We start from the raw sequence: 27,809 nt of genomic DNA, 5'->3' as shown, positions 1-27,809 counted from the left end.
AATAATAAATTATATAATATAAAAGTGAAATGGTGATTATATCACTTTTGTATATATATTTATGTATATATATTTATGTATATATATTTATGTATATATATTTATGTATATATATTTATATATATATTTAAGTATATATATATATATATATATACATAATTATATATATATATATATATGTAGAATTTTGTAGAAAACAAATAGAAATATATATATATGTGTATTAAGCCACTCCATTCCTGCCTTTATTTTAATATTATTATTTTATTATTATTTTAATTATTTATTATTACAAATCAAGGTATTATTATGAATGATTTATTATAATAAAAAATAATACATATACATATTTCAATAAATATTAGATTACATTATTTATTTTTATAAATGATATATTATAAATCAAATTCTGTAATTTTTTTTTTGTCCATTTTAGATACCTACTACGTCATTCTCTTTTTCTATATGGACCTTATATAGAAAAAGGGTCCGAAACATCGTTTTTTGTAACGTGATGTGTGAATAAATAGTCTCCTGTTTCCAGCGGTACATTCCATGAGCACTAAGGTCTGTTAGATGCTGAGAAGGTCACAATAATCTCTAGATTGGTTGTCCTTCAGCTATAGGTCTTCTCATGTTGTCTCTTTGGGTGGTCAACCTGGTGGCTCCTATATGGGGCCCTACTCGTCTCCTTATAGGCCAGATTTTAGAACCCAACCTAGATATTACCAAAATTGGAATGTTGGTTTGCTTTTTTATCTCAATTTTATGCAGACCTTGACAGAGATGGCATCTGATTACCAATGATACATTTATCTCAACAATCTCCACGAGGTTCCTGACCTACGACGTCATTATCCTAATCTCTGTCCCCGAGGGCGAAAAAACAGTGGCCAACAACCAGGGGGGGAAAAAGGCGAAATCGTAAAAATCTATGGAATCCTCCCCATAATGAGTAGTCCCGTTTCCTTAAGGAGGGTTGTAAAACCTTCTTAAACCCTACAGGAGACTTTAAAGTCCTTTCAAAGCCCAAGCTGGAGGCATAAAAAAAAACAACATCAGAGTGTTTAGAATTTGGCTAATTCTGGGCCTTTTTAAATAAAAGTCATTATTAGCTAGGCACAGGGTGTCCAATAATACTACATCAGTAGTGTCTGCGGGGCACTGTAGATTGTAAGCTCATAAGGGCAGAGCGCTATATAAATAAATGTAATGTGCTGACTTGGCAGAACCCCGTGCAGAAAGCAGGCCAACGACGGGGCGGCTCTGGCACTTTAAGGCCAACAGCCTCTGATGACGTAAGTGCGGCTAGGTCTGTGCTGTTGGCCAGTGGCCCACTGGGCATTTGTCCGGTGTACCAGATGGCCAGTCCAGGCCTGGCAGAAAGGGTTCCCAGTTAATTCAATGGGAGAACTTTCCTGCCACGGATTGGCCGCTTCAAGCAGCTACGGAGAAGGGCAGCTGCAGGGCTACGGGTTACTCACATGCACATTATGGTAGGGGGGCCGGTGGCATTAAACTGCCCCTTTATTGCCTCTATATTATAGGAGTACAGTTCCTGACACGGTATCAAGAGCCTGGGACGTGAGGTTTGGACTGGGTTTATCCGATTGCTCTAATTATAGGACTACGGACAATCGCGAGCATTCTGTGTTTTTATCTTTTTTTTAAAGAAAATGTATCTATTTGAAGGATTAGAGCGTTGTGACATCATCACGCCAGGCTTTCAAGCTTCAATGCAGAACAAAGTGTCAAAAAGCTCCATTTGTTTTCTCTTTGATACACTGACAAGATTAAAAGGGAACATTCGGTGACAATTTGCTAGCAAAGCGACGCGTTACACCAGGTAATAAACGCTGTAAAGACTCAAACCTTAATCAGTCGTTGGTCTCGTCTTAGGTTCAGGAGCCGTAGGTCTATCCCATGCGTGTTTAAATTCCCTCACTGTATTAGCCTCTACCACTTCTGCTGGGAGGCTGTTCCGCTTATCTACAACCCACTTAGTAAAATAAAAGTTATATTAGATTCACGAGTTGGGAAGCAATCGTGATATTTTGGTTACATTTCCTACACAAGCACTGATCTGATTCTTTACAGCAATGCTAATGAAGTCCTGTTTATGCTAATGAGGTCTCTTATAGACCTTAATTAGTCAGAGAGTCCCTGTGAGTGATTAAGACGGAGCCATTCTGTTGTTTACTACACAGCATGTTATGTTTTTGTCTAGTAGGTTGGGGAAAGATAACAGACCTGAACGCAGACAAAAAGCTGTTATACAGCCATTAAAAAATTATATTTCCTGAAAACTCCCTTTTAAAACAGAAAATGCCCCGATATCCTCACTGGGCATGGGTGACATTACACAGCTCGCCATGAGGTCACGGGGGGACAGCTCAGGACTTGGTGACCCGGTACCTGCTTATTTCAATAATTAGTACCGGTTTACAGTCTAAATGATAGCTTTACTTAGATATACCGGATTCACCCAAATTAGTGTTTTTACCGGCAGGATGAAATAATTCCGACCTCAGGTGTATGTTTATTCACTCTTTAACCCATTGTACAGCGCTATGGAATACGTTGGTGCTATATAAAACAATAAATAATAATAGCAACCAGAGACACACACCTGAATTCAAGCAGGGGGGGCATGCAATGTACAGTCTCCATAGTAAAAGGGCAAATTTGAGTATCTTACCCCAGGCACACAACAAAAAAAACAAACATTAACCATTTAAAGTAAATAAGGGGCTAGTATGATATATGTTTCCAGCCCGGTGACCTGAATTACCCTCGGACAAAGTTTTTGTATAACAAAAAGATGTCATGAGGGTGGGGGGGAGTTACGAGCAAGAAGGGGGGGTATGAAGGAGGGGTGGCTGACAAAAACATGGTATACTGCCAGCTACCGAGCTCGTATAAAATGCCCTTTAATTGCGTTTACTGGGTCTGATGGGAATTTGGGGTCACGGGGTGAAAGCCAAGACAAATAGGATGAAACGTTTTGGGGGTTTTAACTCGGTTTCCGTCATTTTTCCTAGAAGTGCTGATCTGTTGCTCTGCGGCGTTTTTTACCCTGGAATGCAGAACAAACAGGAAACCCTTGGGAATGAATCCCGGTTTTCCGGCCAATCAGAACGCTGGATTTTTTTTTGGTAAATCTGCAGTTTATTAGGTTTGTAAGCAGGGGTATGTGTACTCGGAGGGATGTACAGAGTTCACGCGCTGACCTTCTTGGCACCAAGGACTATGTATGCCTCTTACTATAACATAAGTCCTCTCCCATCACGCTCAGCCAGTCTCTGGCTGCCACGGCTGGCGACACGCATCAAGGCTGTGGCTGATGCCAGTTAAAAGGTGGCTAAGCATAATGGGAGTTGTAGGCTACAGTAACTGAATCGAGCAGAGGTGTCTTTCCCCTGTACAATAAGAAAATAAAGGTACTTAGAATGATGAGAGTTGTCTACCAATGAGGGGGGGGTGCTTGAACATCCCTGGCTGACCGTGATAGGAGTTGCTGAAGACAGTAGCCAAATTGAGGGGGGGTCGTCTGTGCCAGTAAGAAAATAAATGCTCTGGCTGAGCATGATGGGAGCTGTAGCCTCTCTTAGTGTGTAAACATGTGGACAGTCACATAGTGAAACCGCAGCTCCCCGGGACTGCTGCTTTCTATATTGTTTTTGGTCTCGACCCCCCAGGCATAGGATGATCGGCCCCAAAGGTATGAATTATATTAAAGTATAAGAATCCGCCGGCTTCCTTTATAAATCACACAGAGAAATGGCAGTTTTTGGTTGAACAGCATATTTTACGTCAGGTCGATCGACACAAATTATCGGAAAATGATTTAAATTTAACGCGTTAGTCACAGAGCGGGATCAGAGCTGCTTCACATCAGAGCGTCCAACAAGCAGGGAGATGGAACTTTAACCGCTTTCTACTCAATCACCAGAATTCATGTTATTATTATTCACATAGCGCCATCATAGTCAGCAGCGATGTACAACGGAATTTATTGAAGTACTCGTTTAAACATTGCATCGAGTTACGTGACCCCATGGTAGAAGATCGGTACAGGCTCGAGGTGCGAGGTGAGTAAGTGTGTGTGTTAGAGTGAGTGTGGGTTATAGAGTGAGTGTGATAGAGTGTGTGCGTCTGATAGAGTGAGTGTGTTTGGTTGAGTGTGTATGATAGAGTAGGTGTGCGTGATAGAGTGTTTTTTTTGAGTATGTCCGTCTGAGTGTGTGTGTATGATAGAGTGTGTGTGTAATAGAGTGACTGTGTGTGTGATAGAGTGAGTGTGTGTGTTAGAGTGCATGGGTCTGATAGAGTGAGTGTGTTTGGTTGAGTGTGTTTGGTAGAGTGTGTGTCTGATAGAGTGAGTATGTGTGTGATAGATAGAGTGAGTGTGTGTGTTAGAGTATGTGCGTCTGATTGAGTGAGTGTGTTTGGTAAAGCATGTGTGATAGAGAGTGTGTGTGTTAGAGTGAGTGTGTGATAGAGTGAGTGTCTGATAGAGTGAGTGTGTATGTTAGTCTGCACGTAAGGGTGGGTTTTTTTTATTTACAGGGGGCTACATGGCTTTACATGCCCCTCTATGCCACCCCCCCTCTTCTCAACCCAAAGTACATATTAGGATCCCTTAGACTTTCCTGATAATTTTTATCCTGTGAAATCTTATGCTTAGGGGTTAATTTATTACATTCCTCAAGGAAAGTTTCCGGGAATAAAACTCCGTCCCGGGCTGGACAGACACCAGCGGACTGCGAAACGCCAGCGGCCTGCGAAACGCCAGCGGCCTGCGAAACGCCAGCGGCCTGCGAAACGACAGCGGCCTGCGAAACGACAGCGGCCTGCGAAACGACAGCGGCCTGCGAAACGCCAGCGGCCTGCGAAACGCCATCGGCCTGCGAAACGACAGCGGCCTGCGAAACGCCAGCGGCCTGCGAAACGCCAGCGGCCTGGAAAGCTTCCGATTTTCTATAACATTCTGGATAGAATGAAACTGTGACGGCAGACACGCCGGGGATCTGCGCATTAAACTGGCCTTTCCATCCCGTGCCTACATGACGCGGGGCACGCGGACTCCCAACCGGCGACCGCTCATTAGAGACGCGCATAGTAAACGCCGGGCGGCACCTCTCTGTTAATTACCCCGTCAGAAATCCATAGCAAAGAAAGGAACAGCTGGACGTAAATCCACAAAAGGGACTCGGCTGGCCTCCTATTCAAACAGTGTCTGGGATCATTTAACCAATTCAATGCCGCAACAAACGACTGAGCCCGCAAATACATGCAGAAAGATACGGAGGCCGCCATTGTTGTCAGTCATGTGATATTTTGGGTGACTTTCCCGGCTCAAACACCACACTGAGCAGATGCTTTATGGGATGCTAATGAAGTCCGTTCCTCCATAGACTTTCATTAGTCACAGTGTCTGGCTGGGTGATTAAGACTGAGCCATTCTACTATTTCCCCACAGGCAGTATGATAAGGAGTCGGGGGGGGGTTTGTCTCGTAGATTGGGGCTCAGATAACGGAGCGAGAACTCACAAATGGCTGATATGCATATATATCATGGGGCAAAAACTGGTTTATAACAGAAAACAGCAAAATATTTTAATAATAATATTAATAATAATTTTTAATACAATAATAATAGTATAAAAAAAACTAGAGAGTGTTCCCTTTTAATTATGCGATTGCTGTATTAATTTACACTCAATCTTTTAAACCGCAGATTAAAAACAAAAAGGCCCAAACTTCGAGCTGTTTTGACAAATCCGCTAAATGCCGCGGAAGCGAGAAGTTGGCTTTAAATTCGAAACAGTTACCCATTCATAATGTTCTCGCACTTTGTTTTTCGTTTTTAAGCGCGGCAGAGATTGGCCAAGGGTATCCGGTGCACATCATGGAGCAAACACAGCATTGCTTACTAGTTTTGCATGAATCACATCAAAAAACAAGTTTTTTGTTTTTTTAAATGAAGCAATCGTGGAGGTGGAATTCCTGGAGGATTTTGGTCATCATAAGTTCTCGACGATAAAAAAAAAATACTGGATGTATAAAACATAAATAATCTAAAACGAGAGCCTCGGGGGCTTACATGGAATGTAAGGAAGCTTAACTGTACTGAGAGTTTGGTAGATAAATGGAACGGCCTCCCAGCAGAAGTGGTAGAGGGTAATACAGTGAGGGTATTAAACATACATGGGATAGACATACGGCTTCTGAATCTAAGACGAGACCAGCGACTGATTAAGGTAAAAAAAAATAAAAAAAATATTATAATAATAATAATTAGCAGAAAAAATAGTAAAAAATAGAAAAAAAAATAATAAAAAAATAGTTTACAGGTAGCTACATCAAGAAAAGTTAGTTTATAGAGAATAAAGGTTTGGCCACATTGTGACAATTTTCTAGAAAAACTTTAACCCCTTAAGGACAATGGGCGGTCCCTAAACCCATTGAAAGCAATGCATTTTGAGCCCGTACATGTACGGGCTTTGTCATTGAGGGGTTAAAAGAGACATCACTTCCGTTATTGCTAAAATTTACAAAAAAAAGGTTTTTATGGCCGATTCTCACTTTTTTTGGCGATGAAAATGAAATATTTTTCTAGATTTAAAAGGTTACTGTATGCGTGCCGCTCAGAGCCCTTATCTTCAAGATTCCTGGTAAAGCGTCCTCCAACAAAGAAGAAGGCGGACGATCCTCAGATACATGAACAAAACAAAAAAGAAGATTTTTAAGGACTTTATCCAAAAAAAAAAAAAACATGTTTCTGTAAAAGGGTAGGTAGGGCTGCCAGGAATGGGAACGGCCGAGCTTTCAATAGGAAAATTATTTGAACAGCGAAACAAATATTGCGCAATAAAAATACACTTAAGATATGAATAAAATACCGAGGAACCACTGATAAGGGAAAATGTCGGCCAATTTTATAAAACGTAAAGTCTTATTGGCCTTTTGTTCTAGAAAGAAAACAGATTCTGAGAATTTGCGGAATTCTATTTTGGAATGGGATATCCTTTTAGGCTTCTTCCAAGACGATCCATGTCAAGGAAACTTACTGGATAGGTTCCAATTAGGTACGATATCCAGGCTCGGACTGGCCGTTTGGCACGCTGGGCTGCACAAAACACCGTCCAGCGACACACGGGGCGATGCACTCTGAGGCTATGCCGGCCGGAGGCTACGTAAGCATAAAAACAAGCGACTGCCTGCATCCAGCCGTCATCCGCACTTCCGTCATTGTGCGGCTGCCGGCCTTAAAGTGCCGTAGCCTCCAGATCATCACCAGTCCGGCCCTGGTAACATCCCTTTAAGTGTTGTTGCCGTCGCCAGTTATATAAATATTATCCGAGCCCGTTCTGTAATTTCAGCTGTAACACACTTTGTGGTTTTTCTTAAAATAGTAAACTTTCGCAAGTGGTCCTGAAGGACGTGCAATAATCCCGCATGACCTCACGTGCTGTTTGCTTACTAATTTTGTTAATGGCGTTCCAAAAAATAACTATGGCAGAATGTAAGCCAAACTGAAAACCCACCATGGAGTTGGGAAAGTTATGGCGTCTTCACCCAACTCATTGTGAGAGACGTGATGTTCCAAAAGGCTCAGCTTGACAACCACCTGACCTTCCATAAATGAATGAATGTCTGTTCGAGTTGCCGGTCAAGTGATTTTGAGTGGTTTTGATTGAAATCATTATATTTTCCTACGTTATTTGGCATTTAATCATAGTGGATTGACTAGCTTGATCAGCAGCAGGAACTTCGGCTAGGACACATATTATGGGATCTACCAGATCACTTTTAATCACTAAACCTTGAAAGGGGCTCCTTGAGTAGACGCATAGAATAACAAAGGTAAATGGAAATGTGTCTTAAAGATATAGGGTCCTCTGGCACTCCTCATTAGCCCTCCCTGGCACATATTGGTGTAGAATTTTGGCACCTGCCATAGGGAAGATGTCCTTGGTGGTCTACTGCAAGTTCAGGAAGATATGCGGAGCTCCATAAACATACCTTGTGCTTCTTCTAAGTCTATATGTTTTGTGAAGACATACTGAGATATACTGGTACAAAGGGAGAGGACAGCACTACCCTTGTGGGCTTACAATGTAGAACAGCGGTGGTCTTACCTGGGGCGCAGCTCTGGGTCAGGAATAGGGAAGGTCCCTCAGCCATCCCCTCTGCGGTGGCCACCTTCATTACGGAGCACTGGGATATCCCAGTCTCCGCAGTCTTTCATAGAGTAACTGGGCCAGTTGAGGAGATCAGGGTATTGTAACCAGCCCATTGAACAGTGGCACACACCATGGGGACCTTAGAGCCCAAGATGGTGAGCTGCTGACCATTTTCTGCGTCGGGGGGACTGCCACCCACCTGGACCTGCCACCCTGGGCCAGAATACATCCCTGATCTACAATCACTTGAATCCCTTGCAAGAAAGTGGTATTGCTAGGACTATGTTCTGCTCCCATGGACCACAAGGCAACGGGTCACATGGACTGTGGCAGTGACTATACCCCCTGAACCATCGCCCCTTTTTGGGGCGATGGTTCACTCTTTGCACTCTGATCCCTAAACCCCCGACCTCTTATGACCAACGGCAAGGTCACAGTTGCCATCTGATTATCAAGAACATACCCCGCGCCTACACGGACAAGCGTCTTTTTGCAGAATAAATTGTGCTAAAACAAACAATGCATTTAGTAACATTTGTGTTATTTTGAAATGAGTAATTTCTGAGAAAACGCTGTTTTCTGATAATATTTTTTTTTTGTTTTGCACAATGTATCAATTTATTCTTATGTTTCTCTATTTAACGCTACAGCTAGAGGCAAGAGCAGAAACAAGAGGGAAGAAAGCGTGATTTAATAAAAAAAAAAAAAAAAAAAGCAATTTGTACAAACTGGTATTTTTCCAGTTGGATTTATAAAACTTTCTTTTTTTTTTAAACAGGTAGCCATGGAAATAAGTAAGGTCTATTGGCTAAATAGAATTAGATTGCAAGCTTTCAAGGCAACTTACCTCTCTGCTTGTACTGTAAAATCTTATGGAAACCACCAGTTTATTCCCACTAGGGCTGGACTGGGGGGGGGGGCAAAAGCGACCCTGGCTCTTTAAGGCCAGAGGCCGCCGGAAAGCTACATTCTTACCCTTGCACATCATTTGGCTGGTGTATCATTGAGCGGCACGATGGTGAGTGGCCAGCGTATCTCACACGGACCCACCATTTGCCCAGTTTGCCAGATGGCCAGTGTGGACGCCTTAAGGCGTCCGAACCATTTCTTTGATAAGTTCAGTAGCCTTCCCGCTTCTATTTGCCAAGGATTTCAAGGTTGTGAATTCCATAAGGACCCCAGCTATTTACAAAGGTACATCCCCATGATCCTTAGCTAGCCTCTCAGTCACCAGAGAATCATGGGATTTGTAGTTCAATAACAGGTCAACAGATAACTCTTGATGAGCCTCCTCCTGGAGACCACACCAAGCAGCCCGAGAAACAGCGTCAATCTGACTCCTTATGACGGTAGCTAAGCAACCGACGGACTGCGTGTCTGTCAGTTTTAACTGTTTAGTTGTTGGGCTGCTCGCCTTAAATGGATTAGAACTGAATAAATCCAAGCTTTATGAATAGTATATAAAAAATGTTTCAAAAAGTTTTCTTTTTTCCCCACCAAGGACAACAACCAAAGGTCATATAGATTTCTAGACTGGAATAAAAAATTAAAATGATAAAAACATGCCTTGCCTTCATGAAAATCTTGGGTTTTGGGGTCTGTGTTCCGAGCGCGGACGTATAATCCTAACAACCCCTCTGAATCCCTCCTCGTCTCTGTGTCACGGTCTAAGACAAGGCTTGGCCAAAGCTTGAGGGATCTCGGTTCCACCCACGCAAGAAAGAGGAGAGACATTTAACCCACTCCAGTAGACTCGCGCCACAGTATTTTCCTGACGTCTTAGTGGTCCGAGTGAAATATCGCCAAGTCCTCCGGTGACTACGAAGTTAAAACCGGATACTTTGGCAGAATGAAAGAATAAGAAAAGGGTTTTAGATCCAACGATAAGGCAGAAGTTTAGAAGAGGGGCCTTCGATGGGGAATATTCTCTCTGTAGGACGTTTGGCGGTCTCTAAAAATGATCAAGATTCCGATTTCTCGAATGATTAAACGCTATTAAGCTCCTGGGACTTATAATGTTTCCATGATGTTCATCCGGCATTCTAACAAGAATACCACTCAATGGCTAGTCGCTTCTGGACACTCTTGGAACACTCAAAGTGGTGGACTTCAGCTTAAGCGGCCAAATTCCTCTTTATTGTCTTCTGCCCACTCTCGGCACTCTCAGGCAGACCTAAGCTTGTTCTCCAAGTTCTGTGAGCTGAAGGCGATATTCTCTTCCCTAAAAACGGGATATGATAACATCCAAAAATACGCTTGGGAACAAGGAACAGACAATCGCTTAACCGGGGTTTCTTTTAGGAGAAGTCTACGCAAGAAGTCTTTATGTTTTTTTTTAGGTTTGGGGGCATTTAGTAGAATAGAAGGACCCTCAGGTCCTGCTTTCTATAAAATAAAGTTTTGGGTTCTGTAGGGACGTTCGTCAGAAGATCCAAAAATACCGGTGGTTCTCAATGCTTGTAGTAGGTAGGTAGACCTACGTATCAAGTAGCATCAATAATATCTCCAGGAGCCAGGGCTCCATGTCTCCTGCAGCTGGCCAAGCCCATGCCTAGGGGTCTCAGTTGGTACAAGAGATAAGTCTGAGGAATTTAATTCGCTTTGATGAGATAGGAAGACAGGATCCGCTGTCACTTTTGACTTAGTGGGTCACCTGCCACCGCGTGTCACGTACCAACACCCACATGCCTGTCGGCTGTCACTTGGGCACCAGATGCCATCTGTAACACGTCATACAGTACATTTCTGACATACTTACATCCACACGCTATGAAAAGAACCCGAATGTTTAACATCTACAGCGAGCTCACCAGCCTGTAACGTAAATATATACATTGCTGTGGCTTTATTTATCATATCTTAATTAAATATTTTTAAGGGTGTGTGTGGTGGGGTGTAACTGTATCTATGGAGCTGCAGCTTCTCCATAAGGTAAGTACGCGTTTTCTCTTTTTATGCAGCTATTTAACAATGCAGTCAACAAAGAACTTTCATTTGTATTTATCGTTTACGGGGCTCAAGTGGGTCGTCTGATCAAAGCCGTGTACACGCGCTGCTAATTGCCCATGCGCGGGGGGTATGGCTTGTCATTGTACTGGAATGTTTGTGGCAAATTCTGTTTCTTTGCTGGAAGTGGGGGAGGACGGGCGGGGGGGCGAACAATGGGGCAGTGTGTGGGATCTGGACACCGACTGGCACAAGGAGAGCGCGCTCAGCTCCTCTTATGAACAATCGAGCGATCGCCGCGGCCCGTACGGATTCTCAAGAAATGAGGGCAAGACCGGAACCCCCAGACTCTTTAAGAAAAAGGGCGAACCTACGTGTGGGGTCCGCAGTAAAGGGTCACGTGACCCCGTACATACATACATTGCTCAATACAATAATACCCCCGAGGAGGAGATGCCTTTGCCGTGTGTCATCCACCCCTTCCCGGTTACCCCAATGCTACGGTGAAGCTGGGTTTGCATCCGCAATTTTTCTTTTTTGGGGAGAAAAAAAGACAATTTGGGGATTTCACTGTAATTTAACGCTTTGATTGCCAGATGGCAATGCATGTGTTGCGGTGGCTTTTGAACCACAATCTGGTTAATGGATGTATACCCAGAAATTGGCTTGGCATGCAGCTGTCACGCAGCCTCCATAGGGGGGGCTTACAGAGCCCCCCCCCCCCGCTGGGTGGCCACCGTTGGGGTAAACATGACATCATCCTTAGATTAGTGGATAAGACCCCCGTTGAGCTGCTAATAAGAGAGTATCTGGCTGTGATTTGCCCCCGACACAAACACTGCCGAGCCCGGCGTCTGCTATCACTTTTTACATTGGATTGGAAGGATCTTCCGGTCGCGTTAAGATAATTAAGAGTTAATTAAATGGAATCAGACTAAGCAAATTAACCGGTGCTATTAACAGTACAGTGTGCAATTATCATACTTGTCAACTGTCCCAGATTATCAGGGGCAGTCCCTAATTTAGGATTCTAAACTGGACACGTGACGCTATCTTGTTATTTTAAGTGAACGTATACCTTTTTTTCCTCCTTGTAAGTGCTAGGGACAACATTTAATGGGTTTATGCATAAAAAAAAACCCCAGATGGGGTCTGAAAAGTGGATTTATCGCCATAGCAACCAAATAGAATGTTCCCGCTGATTGGTTGCTCAAACCGTTTCCGCCTTTTCTTTATGTATTTTTGTGACTCATTACAGAGCGCTCAGAATACTTAGCTATTAAATCTATACAAGATACGCACAAAAAAATACAAAAAAATGCTTAATCTGTCACTTTTTGGTCTGTGAAACCACATTTTAGAAACAAAGTTCTCTTTTGGCATCTGTTTAATTTCCGTTTCTGTATAATATGTGCAGCTGTTATTTCAAGCACGACTAGTCACAATTTTTGTTACAATTTCTTTTTTTTTGTTTTGGAGAATTGTTGAGTCGTCAGCTCGTTGACGTGACAAGGGAGGGAGGGAGGGAGGGAAAGAGAGGAACGAATGAAAGAAGGAAAGAAAGGAAGGGAAAAAAAGGATGGAAGGAAAAAAGAAAGAAAGGACAGGGAAAAGGAAAGGAGAAAAGAAAAGAGGTCTTTACTGTCCGTGTAAGTCAGGCTTGGACTGGCCATCTGGCACACTAGGCAAATGCCCAATGGGCCACTGGCCGACTTCTACCCATGCTCACTCGATCTGACTCTCCAGTGTGCCAACCGGCTGGATAAGCGGGGCCACATACCGCGTGAGCATAAGTGTGTTGGGCCACATATGTTTTTTATTGGCCGTCCATCTTAAAGTGCCAGGCCTGCCTCGTTACTCCCAGTCAGGCCTTGAGGGAGTATGTGTTAACATGAGTGTGTGGAGTGTCAGTGTGTGTTAGCGAGAATGTGTGGATGCATGTGTGTTTGCATGAGTGTCTGTGTGTGTAAAAATATGTGCCAGTGGATAGGTGAGTTGCCGGTGGGACAAGGGGCTGATGGGGGGGATGCCAAATATAGGACCCGCCCTGAGGGGCAAATACTCTAGGTGCCTGGCCACACTAGAAGGCCTAGAGTCGGGGTCTTCGGGGAGATGGAAGAAGATAAGGAGACAGAGGAAAGAGAAGCAGAGTGACGGATTCAACCAGTCCGTCAGAAACACCTGTGCAGCCAACTCGATTGAGTAACACTCTGATTTCCAAACTATGTAAATCCAGCACAGAAGACACGGCCAATACCCCTGACCAGTCCCAGCTGCCGGTGTTGGGACAAACCTAGTGTCCGGGTTTTGTAATCCAGAATAATGTTCAGATGGGGAAATTTTCCTCTCCTCTTTCCTGAATAATAAACATTATTCTTGGCGTCGCCGGCACCGCTAGGTATGCTGAGGCGGCTGATCTGGGGCACCATAAAACGAGTCAGATCAGAAATCCGTGCCCGATTTACTGTGCAGAAAAACAGATCTGTCGACAGAGGCGATGCAGGTGATGGAGAATGAGGTTCCAGAACGGACGAGGGTTCGAGAACCCGGATATCGGAATGGACATTTACCAGAAAGCCGCTAAAAACACGTGCCGTAAATTACATTCCGCCATTGAAAAAAGTCAATTTCTCTATAATACAAACCAAAATAGATTGACGGTAAGCATTACCTTGGTAAGAGAAATGAGAAATTGATGGAAAATTAAGTAATTTGTCGGAAATTGATACCTTTTATCAGTCCAACAAGCTTTTAGGACCTCAGAGGTCTCTTCTCTAGAAGAAGGAGACCTTGGAACGCTTATGTAGCTTTAAATCTTTTTCTATGCCCACCCAATAAAAGGTATTAACCTTGAGTAAAGACTCCTGGTAGCGTTCACAAACATTATGGAATATAAAAGATCTGTGATTATCACCTGTCAATTATATCATGAAAATAATAATTAAACGTTAATAAAAACAAGTTTACGCATCAGCGTTCTGCATTTTGGATACAGTTTATAGAATAAGGACTAAAATATTTAACGTTTAGTCACTAAGGGGGCTCTGGCACCTAAACAACATGCTATAGAGAACTGCTTGTAATCTGTACAATGTATGGATCATGGGGGGGGGGGTTAGATTTGTTGGCCCAAACAAATTCATGCTGCATTATATGCAAATGTTCTACTAACACGGAGGCCATTTAATCGGTATATGGCGACGCGTGGGGATGCCGCTAAGATTTTGGTCAAATAAACCGAAAAACCTTGTTTTTCTTTTCTTTTTCTTTATCCATGCGCTTGTTTGCAATTCAGCTAACAATGCATCAGGTATACATTCACACAAGAGCACTGCTTAGGCAATCGAGGGCCTTTAAAAAAAAAAGGAATTGCTTAACATCATAAAAGAGGAACAGAAATTGACAGAATGCGGTCCTTCTAGTAAATCGAAAATGGTAAAGTAACCGAAACTGCTTTGGACTTATATCACGCGGAGAGCTGGGTTCACGCGTGATATGTGCTGGACGTGTCGCTAAACCGCTGAGCGATGCACTAGAGAACGGCCCCACGTAACCCTGCGTGTCGGAGGATCTTCCGTGGGTATCATCCAGGGTCATGTTCATTGCCAGACACAATGTACGGCTTTGTCTTGAAGGGGTTAAATTCCCTTAGTGTATTATTCTCTGTCACTTATGTTGGGAGGCTGTTCAATGTGACTACCACCATCCCAGAAAAGTAATATTTCTTTCCGCCGCACCTAAGACTATGCCCCCCCCTCCTGTCCTCATACTTATCCTTCTTAAATATCCTTTCCTCTTTTAAATGGTTTATCACAACCCCTTGTTCTCTTCTCTACACTACACATATATATATAAATATACTGACTTTTCCAGAAGCATATTACCTTAGGGAAAGAAGGAAGGGAGGAAAACAAGGGAAGGACTGGAGAGAGGAAAGGAGGGAAGAAAGAAGGAAGGGAGGAAAGAAGAAAGAAAGAAAGAAAGACAGGAAGGAAGGAGGGAAGGAAGGAAGGAAGGAAGAAAGGAAAGGAGGGAAGAGAGAAGACGGAAACAGGGGAACGAAGAAAGGAAGTAAAATAAATGAAAGAAGAAAGAAAGGAAAGTGGGTCTTTACTGCTCACATGTGACACTGTTGACCCCGCCATTCTTTGCTTAAGTACAGAATATTTGAAAAATGTTTTGTCGAGATTTCATCTCAGCAGAAAGTTTCACAATCCAGCCTGAAGTGCCGAGGCCACCGAGAGGCCATAAATGCCTTGCTAAGCATTCATCAATGGCTGGGGGGGGGGTCACGTGCCACGCGTGGGGCTGCATCGGCCATCGCCGTATCACCGGCTCCGATAATTCAGCTCGTTTTGATGTGCTTTTCCTTTTTTTGTAGGCGACTGATTTCTGGGAAGGAGACGCGGGGGGGGGGGGTTGTTGGAGAGGGATCTTCATGACTCAGGCATTCTTTTGTGAATTCTGGCAGGCATGGGACATATTAGCCTCCCACTGCTTTGAATATTGCACCATAATGCAAATGGCCTCTCTCATTGGGCACATATCTCTACCCTACTCCTTTAACACAACTCTGTAGATTAAGGCGATATATATGTTTCCGAAACCCACGCAATAATAATTATACCAAAGAGCCATCCTAACTTCCTGTTCTCATGTTGCTGATTGCTGCTGATTGGTTCAGACAGCCTGTGTAAGTGTGGAGGAACAGGAAGAGAACTTCGGGAACAGGAAGTTCCCTAATCCTGGCTCTGCCACAGGCTGCCACCCATCTCAGCTTCTATAAGTTATCTTTTTACGCTAAAGATGTTTCAAAACAATAATACCGATTGACAAACAACACTAATTATCAGTAAATCAATTAATTTCCCCATTATTATTATTATTATATTTTATTTATATGATGCCAACAATTTCCGTAGCTCTTCTTACGGTCCCTACGTTCAAAGGGTCTGAAGGAACTAGAACCGACAGACTAAGATTAACTGAAAGAAAGAGGGCTCGGCTCAGGAGCTTGCAATCTAAATAAGTATAATCACTACTCATGACCCCCTATTTTATAAATCCAGAACCCTTTTACTTCTTGGGTTATTGTTTCTGCAGCAAACAGTCCCCAGTATATAATCTACTGGGCAACTATTCCATGGACCTACTACTCTCTCTGTAACCGAGCCGAGAGCGGCACACAGGGCAGGGTGTGTTACATCGACATGCAGTGAACGGGTTTAATTAATAGGGCCGGCACAGAAGGTCTGACTTAGCCCTTGGCTGTAATCACAGATGAAAAAATCAAGGAAAACCCCAAGGGGTGATTTCGTTAATTAAAATTTCATTTGAAATTTGCATTAATTGAAAGTAGGCCAGCGTTGCGCATTACATCTGGTCTGCTGCGCCTTCTGTGACACGCTGACCTAGTTCTAAGGGTGACTAGGCTTCGAGTTACATCGGGATCTCACGTGTCTATGAAATGTAATAATAATAAGAGAATTATTTTTTATAATTCATCATCAGTGACCTCACTACCGGGATAAGGAATCCATACAGTGTTGGCATTCCACATAACATACGTGCGGCATATCAAGATGGTGGACGTTGCTGGACCCTGATCTGCCACTGGAGTATATTGGCAGACCGATTGGCCACCGGGCAAGTGGCCTTAAAAATCTACACCCAGGCACCCCCTTAATGCATTCACTTTCTTGTCAACGTAGAAGAAACCAAGTGGGGGGAACTACCACCAAAACTCAGCCTCTAGGCAGCTGCTTAGGTCAGGGCCAGCCTGGAGTCATAAACCCTACACATACAACTTCAATTCAGAATGCTGGAGGGGGCAGTAGAGAGTATACTTACCCTACAGCACTCGTTGAGATCCGTGGCAGGCTCCTTTAAATGCCAGGAGCTGTAGGCAACCACTTACACTGCCTAGGGGCAAAATACCCGACGCATACAACGAGGGCTCTGCTCTCATCTCGATGTCCAAGTATCCACCAGCTCAAAAAGTCACAATGGGTTACACTGTCGGCAAACTGACCCGTTCCCAGTTCTTTCTCTGCTTACCATCGTAGTCACAGGAACCCGGAATAATGAGACTAATACTGGAGAGATGTGTCATGCGCGAACCGTTCTCCTTGTAGGTGGATATAAGAATGGGATATAAAGCACACAGAAAGTGGTTCTTATGGCCGCTTAATGGGGCGTCTTACGGTTCCGTGTGTATATCGCCCGAGGGATGGATATGTATTATCCCCCGTGTGTGTGTTCCTGTATACAGACAGATTACTGGGATTAGAGAGAGATCCAGAATGAATGCCGGCATGTTCCAACCTGCACTACGCAAGGCAAGGAAGCCAAAGTGTCCTCGTGAAACCCTGAGAACCAACGACACGGAACCCTCCTCAACCGGAATTCTGAACCAATTCCAGGAGACGTCCATCAGCAGCCATGAATCGTCCGCTCTGTCTGTCAATACCTGAACACGGAAGCTTTACCTGTAACTAACGTGTACCCGGGGTAAAGCAAGCAGATCGACGACGCTGATTCCAGAAACACACCAAGAATTCTGCCACAAATCCATACCTCCTAAGTGTCCCGCTTTCGGCGGAACCATTCCTTTCGATGCTATGCTGATTGGACCACTTTGCACCTTAGCCATAATATATATTTTTTCACCGAAACACGGATGTCCAGCTCCCGACAAACCTTAGATCCGCCATTTTATTCTTCCCTCAAAGAGTTCAAATCATAAATCAACTACCAATCAGTGCCTGCTTTCGTGTCATGTGACAAATAAACATTCCCTAAAATAAGTTAGTATGAGGCAAAATATGACATTAATAACAATAATATAATTTATTATTTTGGGATGTTAATTTACTTTGGACGCTAATACAGTCACATGTTTATCTTCTGCACAGCCAACTAATTCTAGGGGCTTCATTCATTCATTCATTCATTCACTCTCTCGCTCTCTCTCTCTGAATGTCTCCCTATCTTCTCCGCCGACCACTTCTGTGTCTCCTTTCCCACAAAGGGCATGAGAGAGCGTGAGAGAGGGAATGAGAGAGTGAGAGAAAGTGTTAGAGAGAGTGTTAGTGAAAGTGTGAGAGCAACAAAAGCAAAAACAGTGGCTTTATTTTTTTTTCTCTTATATTCAGGCCTTTTCCAAAGTTTGGGGGGGTGGGGGTCATCTTATAATTGAGTAAATATTCTATATTTAATTATCGAATGATGCATTTAGCTCCAAAATTATTAAAATCTGCAAGGCAGAGGGACTAGAGAACGGAAGGTCTCAAAAAGAAAATGGAAACATTGGGAAAAAAACTGGGTTTTTTTCCGGAAAAATTGAAACAAAATAGAGCGTGTAATATCTTCTTTTACAATGATAAATAATATTTTTATAACACGCCATTCAAAGTGCAAATCTGATTGGGCGATTGTGATCTCCCCGTCCAATCCACGGCGGAGGATTAGGGGAGTTTGTTTTTTTTCAACGTTTTTTTCATTTATTTTGTTGCATTTGATTTGTTGTTCCATTTGCAACAAGAAATAAAGTTTTAAAAAGCAAATTTGGCGAATTGTATTTTTTATTTCATATGCTTTTATTTCAAGCATGATACTTTTTATATATATACTGCGTTTCATGTTCCCAGTGTAACAAAATAATTTTACATTTGTAAAACTACTCCATTTTTTTCAGTTTTTCTGAAAATTTCCATTTTCTGGAAAAAAAACAGTTTTTTTCCCCTGGTTTTTTTCCACGGCTTCAAAATTTCCGGAAATTTTACATCTCTAAGAGGGACACCAAAAAACCTGTACGACATGATTTCATTTGAGACTTAGTTTAGTAATCACACCTTACGCTGCTTACCGCCGACACCCTTGGGAGAGAATCCAAGTGGCGGTTATCTAATGGGCTGAGCCGAGAAGCAGGTAAAAGTGCAGAAAAAAATAAAGGATTCCCCCCAAAACCCCACGGAATGTTTGCCAACAAGAAGGAACTTTAAGATTTTAATTATAAATGAATCCCCCCCCCCCGGCGCTGGCTAAACTCGGTGTTTGTCTCGAGCACAGAGGCCTTGAAGAAGAGGGGATAGTGACATACATGATACATGTTCCTGGACATTCTTCGTTACGGTTTTCCCCAACCTATTATAATTTAACCCTTTTTTTCTGGCCGAGCTGCCAACACTCAACTGTCGAGAAACAAAGCATGCGTTATAAATCCGAACTTCATCCGGGGGTAACCAAAACTATAATTTTATGGGATTATTCGCAATCTCGGCTCTCTGGCTACTAGTAATTAATGTCTAGACATGTTTTGGGGGGTTGTAAAGCCCGTGTTTAACGTTACAGACCTGCAAAGGTTCTACCTGCGGGAGATCCTGGCTTATTCATGGGTTGTTGGCCCATGTCGTGATAGCAGAAAGGGTTAAAAGACCAGGCTGCGTGGCTATCAATGATTAACCTGCTTTACCGTGTAAAGTGCTGGGTGGATATGGCGCTTTTGATAAGCAGCAGGGCTCGAGAAGAAGACATTATCCCCATCTGTAATGATCCGAGGGTTGCAAGGTTAGAATTACTCACTTCCTGGTCCTGAACCGACAGGGGCATGTCCAGCATGCACATCTTCACCGGCTGCAGCAAGGCTTTCTGAAGGGTGAACGTTGGCTTCATCTCCATCTTTGAAGAATGTTGCCGTTTCTTCTCCTTCTTCTTCTTCAACCCCTTGTTGATCTTCTTTCTCGTCCTTACGAATTCCCCTCTCGAGTCTCAGGCCCTGTGAGTCATACGTCAACCAGTTTTGATGAAGGCCATCATTATCGGCCCTATTCTTCTCTGCCCACCCCACCGACCTTCTTCACACTGATTCTCCACTCAGCTGTAACAGGTGATACGTTGTATCTTTCGTGTAGCAAGGGGTTCCTTGAAGGGTTTTCTTGCTTTTTCTTCCTTCTTCAGGATCTGAAATGTTATGTGATTCCCTTACCCCACCCCAAAAAAAAAAAAATATATATATATATAACGTGCCACAACAAGAAGGCGAGATCTTTAAGGGAAGATCCTTCTTACCACCAGCTCATCTGTATGCAGCAGACAGCCCCTCCGCCTGCAGCTGCCTGCAGTAACAGCTTCATAAGGCCATGGAGAGTCTCCCAACACTGGAGAGAGAGGGAATTCTGGGGAGGGAGTGAAAATACAACTGCGTTTAAGAGCAACGGAGACGTTTAACCTGCCAGCTGCTGGAACGGACTGTGTTGCAGTCCTGGGTAAAACCTGCACAAGGCACAAGGATGCCTTTCCCTGTTACCACTACTGCTTAAAAACACAACGTTTAAAAAAAAAAAAGGACAAAGTACCTCTATCAAAACTGATCCGTGACTTTGTTACCAGTGCGATAACTTCAGGTATAACCCAGGGGCATCTAATAAGAAGGTCACCAGCCCATGGTTTCCACGATCCTTACCCATGCCAGCTGACGGTCTTATAGACTGTAAGCTTGCAAAAGCAGGGAGCTCTTTTCCCTTTGTGTGTCTGTTATTGGAAAATTGTTATTAGACCCTATTATAATAGCGCTCCATAATCTGCTGGTGCTCTATCAATTAATTGTAATATAAATGTAGCTTTCTGTCTCACTTTGCTTCTTTCCTCTTTGTAACAACATAGACAGGAAGCATACTTAAGTACACATCCTGCGATATAGCTCATCATTTTATTATCCATATATGATATATATATCAGTGTTCCATGTATCTTCTAATCTTGGCAATTAAACTTTCACAGGGTTCTAAAAGTCATCATCAGGCACTCAACCGTGCAGGGTTGTTTAGGTAAGAAAGAGACTTCCCCAGGTTTAGTGCATCTGACCTCCCCAGGCGAGGTGAGCCTCAACTCATATAATGTTCCTCTAGGATAAAGTATGTCTATAAGTGGCCTAATGTCTCTAATTATTGCTGGTACTTCGTATCCCACCGGCCCGGACACAAACCCTTTCTCGGTACTCCTTATTGGCTTCCCTCGTTGTTAGATCGGTCATGCAATTTCACGCAGCTCTGACACTCTAATTCAACTCCCTGAGAATGGAAATAGCAGAGATTCCTGAAGGCTCACGTGTCTCATTGATTCAGAGACTACCCACAGGGCGAAAGCAACGCACATTTAGCTTAACAACCAGATAAACAGCCCGGGGTATCCCTGCCCTGGGTGTTCCTCTAATAACAACTACGTCACGCATACCTGCAGGGATACTTCTCAGCCTGGATTCCATCACCCTCTTGATTTATTGATTAGACCTTCATGCCCGGTGTGAAAAATAAACCCGACCAGCTGGGACTCATGCCATGATTAATCTATGGAGAGCAGATAAACTCCGTAGGAACATAGTGCTGAGTTCCTGCCAAGTTCAGAACATTAAAGTTACTGGGGACTCCGGGATTCTAGAACCTTAACAAATACATTTAATAATACACATACAGCACACCCTAGGGCAGCGTTAAGGACTCATCTCACGTCCTTCCATTGTCTCTTGCAAATGACTTGCGCAAGAAAACTCACTGCCCCTTTCGCTGTGGGACACCTTGTGTATCTACACTTGCAGGGGCAGATTCCTGGCATACCGGGTGGCTTCGCGCGGTGGAATGATAGTCTAAGCTAGGGAAGGGCAACCACATGCCACATGCCGCTGATCCATCAAGATGACAGGGGGTGAGCTTGTTGCCATATAACCCGCATAAACCACAGGTGAGGGATAAGGAGATGACATAACAGGTTCTTAATTCCCCTTGGAGGCTCTTCGCATTGACCATCGACTAATGATGACATTCTTCATTAGCTGCTCTTATGGTGTTACTATAAACCACTTGTCCTGTTATACCTTCCATATTGTAAATGTCTCCTCTTTGCTGTTACCAACAGCAACCCGGCTTTATCTTTTAATAAAGTGATATATCGCATAAACATAGACATTATCTAACAATTTACTCAGATATTTTACTTCTTAATCAGTCTGTTATCTGAGCCCAATCTGCGAGACAAGCACCCCCACCCCTCATCATACTGCCTGTGGGGAGCAATAGAATGGCTCAGTCTTAATCACCAAAAGGACTCTCTGATTAATGAAAGTCTATGGAGGAACAGACTTCATTAGCATTGCCATAAAGCATCATCTCAGTGTTGTGTCATGCAAAGGCAGGGAGACAGAAGTGATACAGTGTTTCTTTCAGAACATTATAAAAAATAACAAAAAACAATCCTTTTTTTAGGTGAATTTACCTTATAATTTTACCATTTTCTGGTAATGCCAACTACATTATGTGTCTTCTAACCCAGCCCCCCCCCCGTTTTGTACAAAAATGTCACTGCTTGCAAGTTTTTGTCCTTCTTTTTTCTTATCGTCGAGGGAATATTTTGACTATAGATTTCCTTTGTAAAAAAAAAATAAATGAAGGAAGGACAGATTAGAAATAAATATGTCGGATAGAAGCCCCTGACCTGAACACCTCTCAGGAAACGGGGCATCCGGAGTGAAGTATTCAGGGGAAAGATGTGGAGACAGACGCGATACCGACGCACACACGGGGCCGGAATACGCACAAACAGCACTTAGAAATGAACGGAGGTACGAAACGCAGCCAAAAAAAACCTTGTCTTAATCGAGATATAATAAAAATAATGAGCGCCGACAATCAGATAAGATAAGTTATATTAATATGTTTCACGGCTATTTATAATACTAACGACGGACTCTTTGTGTTGTTGTAGAGAGAGCAAGAGAGAGAGAGAGAGAGCGAGAGAGAGAAGGAGGGAGAGAGTGTGTACAGTGTGCATAGTGTTAGAGTCAGTGTGTATATTACACAAACACTGATTCTAACACAAAAGTACAGCACACATACATACATACACACACACTACTACCTCTCTAAAAGAAAATGCTGGTGCCCCCTGAGAGACATACGGTTGGGACCCCCAACCTCCTTCTACACTCACAGTGACATAAATTATACACATTCTAACATACTAACGTATTTACACACGGTAACACGCTTACACGCACTCACACACACGGTAACATACTAACATAAGTTAATATATGGCACCTACGACATATTTTCACACATACTAACATACTCAGGAGGGGGTAGGCCGGTGTTGGCTCTTCTGCTACCTCATGTGCTATGTCTGAGCGACAGGAAAATGATGTCATATTCCAGCAGTCGTGTGAGGATTGAGTGCAGAGCCGGCCTAGCGGTCTGTCCAAGGTAGTTGGGGGAGCTGGTTGTAGGGGGGCCCAGCTTCCTTGCTATCTCAGGTGAGAGCAGAGCGGCCGGTGGTACACCCCTGATGCCGGACTTTTTTCAGGACTGTTGGCTACTATGCATTTGTTTTTTTTGATAAACACGAGGTGCAGACCCGGGCCGGCCATACTGTCGGCGGCCCCCAATACTCGCACATACTAGTGGTAGATATGGAACCCGAATCAAACCCACAATAAATATGTGTTTGGAGAAGATTGGTTTCTCCGCCAATTCAGAGGCCAGCAATATAAACTAAAACTATCCCCCCGTCCCAAAAAAATTCTAGGAAAAAGGACAGTCTGAGCCCCCTTTCCTCCTGCATTTGGATTCGATTCTTTCCACTGCGTTTCCTGATTCACAATAACAGGAAGGCCTGATCCAGGGGGATTAGGAGGGGCAGTTGTCCTTTGATATTACCCTGGTCTAGGCACACAAAAAAAAATATATATATTTTTTTTGCTGTTTTTACTCTTTTTTTGCAGATGGAGGGAAGTGACTTTTTAAACGACAAAAGATAAGGGGGGGGTCTCGCTGGGGACGGAGAAGCCGCCGGAGACATGCAAAGGGATTTCAACTTACAAAAAAGAAGGGAAAGAGAGGGTGGGGAGAGGGGTGAATCAAGACAGAGGAGGAATGCAGAAGGAGGGAGTGAGGAAAACTACGAAGAGAGAGAGGAGACACTTTACTGTAATAACAGAGAGCGTAAAAACATATTGTGCGGTCTGTCATTTCCAGCCGTCGGCCGCGCTTATGTCACTAGACGGCCACCAGCCTTAAAGTGCCAGGGCCGCCTCGTTATTCCCAGTAGGGCCCAGTTACAGCATATCAGTCATGTTTCACTTTCACGTACGCATTAGTACAACATCTTCCGTTATTTTTGTTGTCGCACCTTAAACTGACACCCAACGAGGCAGGTAGACTCCAGGAAGTGGGTTATAACAACTTCCTGATTGGGTCGATAAGATAAAAATGTCATATTCGGCCTCCACAAAGAAAAGCCACACATATTTTGAAGGGGTCTCCACCTTTTCTTCTGCCCCACGCACCCATTGCCTGGTATCGATGGCACCATAAATGTTGTCCGCCATTTTGTATTCTGCTAAAGCTTTGTCACTGATGTTCCACGTATAATCAGGCCCATCAGAAGCGATTCTGGAAAGATAATGATGTTTTTCCGCAAGTATTAATCCTGAAATTAATCCAGAACCAGGTCTTCAACCCAACGGGACCCTACTAGGGACACATCGGCCATGTTTTCCATGTTATTCATGACCAGCACAGGTAAAGTGCTGCCCTGCAGTAAGTAGGATGTATAGACTCACGGAAGGGAACGAACCAGTTAGTCAGTTATACATCCCCCATACTGCAGGGCAGCACTTTATCTGGGCTGGTCATATGTAAAAAATATATGTGTCCTGGAAAACATGGCTGATGTCGTCACCGTAGACTCTGCTGATTCGGGGCTGCCGGCCTTTATGTTTAGCCTGACAGGTACTTAGCGGAAGAATTTTTAGGTAATGCTTCCTCGTAGAAGTTCAGCGGAGATACCTGAATACGGGTTTGAAAAAGAAAAATTATAACAAATGAGGCGAGTTTTCCGTCAAGGGCGATGGACATTTTGGTTTCCGTTCCGCATTTTTTTCATTTTCTGTGTGTACCAAAAAAAAAAAATTATAGAATTTTTAAGAAAAAGCATTGGGGAATAACATAGCTTTTCCCTATATGTGCTATATTAAAGGATGCTCCTTTAACTGTACCTCACTGATGGGATGGTAGATGAGTTGAACAGCCTTCCAGCAGATGAGGTAGAGGTTAATACAGTGGGGGACGATAAGCTTGTGTGCGATAGGCATCAAGCTATATTGAATAAGAGAAAAGACCATGGGCCAAGAAAGGTTTTGTGGTCTTACAGCAGGTAGGTACATGGGCAGCCTAGGTCACCTAGGTCACATAGCCAGTAAAATGAGTCGTCTTATTGTCACGCTACAAGGTGCCACAAAGCATGTTATTAGATATCAATCTAATGCTATCATAGGTTCGAAGAGACAGAGATCGCACGTGTAACGAAGTAATTCCATCAGTAATTACCGGACAATGAAACAATAATTACCATTACTGGCAGGTGGCAGGGAGATGGGGGAGACCCGGTTCAGATTCATGGAGCCTGGTGCCCTCTAGTGGTGACCTAGTGACCTGCACCCTGAACAAAGGAATGTGACATTCCCTACATTTCAAAATTCATTACAGTTATCTAAAGTAAAGAAACCCATTAAATTCACAGAAACAGGAGAATAAACCTCAAGGCTACGGCTTTGGGCCCCTGCACTGGGTCATAAAAAGCAACAAAAAAGGTCCGCGTCCGCGTGTTTTGCTGTGCATTAAGTAAAAGGGTAACCCAACTACACAGTTTTCATGTATTTAGTTGTTGAATGAATAAAGGGGTTTTTATATATATTCTTCAATATGCACCAAAGTTATTGGAAATTAAAACTAATGATTACACAAAGGTAAATACATTCTATAAGGTGCCACCCTTTACAAACAGGGACTGTCTGATGTCACCTGCCGACAGATGTCATTCAGCCTTCAAAACTGTCACTCTTATCTCCTTCACTGACATTGCTGGGCTGCAGCCAATGAGCTCCTTCTTGGGTGCGAAATACTCCATTCTAATTGTAGCTTGGATCCGCCCCTCTTCCAACTCATTCATGGAATTAGCTAGATTTACATTTAACCCCCTTAACTGCCAAAAGTAAGGAACATATTCTTCTGGAAGGTTATTTTTCGCTTTTGGTTGACCTGGTGCCACTTTTTGGATTTCCAAGAACATCTTGGTGGCTTTCCTTATGATCCAAGCCCGGGTCTCCAAGTCGCACATGAGCCAAGATGGACTTGCCTTCCTGAGGCACATGTCTTCCTAAAAACATGTGAAGACCAAAAAGATAAGATGGTATGAGCGTTTTAGTTGGCCCTTCTCTGGGTTGGGGTCATTAGCCTCTGGTGAATGGGGCCCATATTTTGCAGGGTTGATCATTAATAACACACAAAAAAATAAAATAAAGCCAGCTTCTGCTCTAAAGCAACAAAGTCCTGAATCAATTTAAGGTTCAGGCCTAATGTGCAGGACAACTCATCTTCGAGTTTCTCAAGAGTGGAGCTCTCAATGAGTCTTCAATGAGACTAATCTCAGTCTAATGATGCGAGATACCCTACGCATTTCACCTCCACCCTTAAAAACGCCCGGTTAATGTAGACTTGTGAAGTTTTTTTATTCAACTGTAAGTTTAGTAAATCCAGCCCCAAACAGTATACCACTCTTGTATTATATCTGGGAAAGACCTGGGTCCATTTAAAAGTTGCAAGGCTGTGTACGTCAACTACTTTCCAGTGCAGATCATATTTCGCAGAGGGTGTCAAACTTGATCACAATCTATAAATTGGATTTTTTCGGATATTTATTAGAAGCAATCAAGTTACCGAGTGATAAGCTTACTGTTATCCTACAAACCCAATAAGTCTAAGATACAAAGTCAGATGTCAAAAGTTTACTTTCAGGCGTCCCAAAGTTCCAAGATGCCTCAAAAATCGAATCGATATCATCCATCTGTCCATCAAAAATACACCAAATGACACAGGGCTCTTCTTTCCAGTTTACCCCACGTCTTCTGGTTGAGCGAGTTATTAAAGTTCCAATTAAGATTTGAAGAATACCTTCTTACAATTTCTGAAAGCCCTCAGGGTTATTAGAGTGAATGGATAGATTCTTAGGGTTAGACAGCCTGTAGCTGACAACCACAAACTCAACCTCGACTCTTGGGTACTCGACTCTTGGGCTTACCGGACTGTACTACCTGGTACCTTTAGAAGAAATTTCTGATCTAATCAAATATATCTCAGATTCCTCGATGTTCCTTCAAGCTTGACTTGAGATCACAGGGTTAACAAAGGTGTGAGACTCAATTCACAATTCCACCCAGCTCCTTAACACTTCTAGCATCAAGTCATATCAAGGATATCTGAAATCTGATGTTCCTTGGGAAAGCCCTGTGGCCCTAATCAATCACATCTCTAATACCCAACTACTTAATGAGTCGTAAAGGTTCCAACTGGTCTAATAAAGCCAACAAACCAAACTATCCAACTGGTCAACACTTTCATGGGTCAAGCGGACATCTCCCATGGAAGACTCTTTCGCAGCAACCACAGTACACATCATTTTCAAAACACGGAACGAAAAATAATAACTTATGGCTACATTATGCATTAGAATTCTGTTTAGAAATCGAAACATTTAAATATTTGTCTGGATTAACAGAAGAATAATAAACGCAATTGTTGATATATTTTCCAGAGAGGAGAGTGCATTTATAAAATAAAAATACAA

General features: G+C 43.1%; 1 protein-coding gene across 1 annotated transcript in view; it reads right to left on the bottom strand.

The window, feature by feature from the left end:
* RALGDS (ral guanine nucleotide dissociation stimulator) overlaps window positions 1-27,809 on the bottom strand; it is a 57,169-nt gene that overhangs the window by 28,529 nt on the left and 831 nt on the right. The gene's annotated exons all lie outside the window — the stretch shown is intronic.

The sequence above is a fragment of the Spea bombifrons genome, chromosome 8 (assembly GCF_027358695.1).
Source record: "Spea bombifrons isolate aSpeBom1 chromosome 8, aSpeBom1.2.pri, whole genome shotgun sequence".
NCBI classification, from domain to species: Eukaryota; Metazoa; Chordata; class Amphibia; order Anura; family Pelobatidae; genus Spea; species Spea bombifrons.
This window is presented reverse-complemented; position numbering and strand designations above follow the sequence as displayed.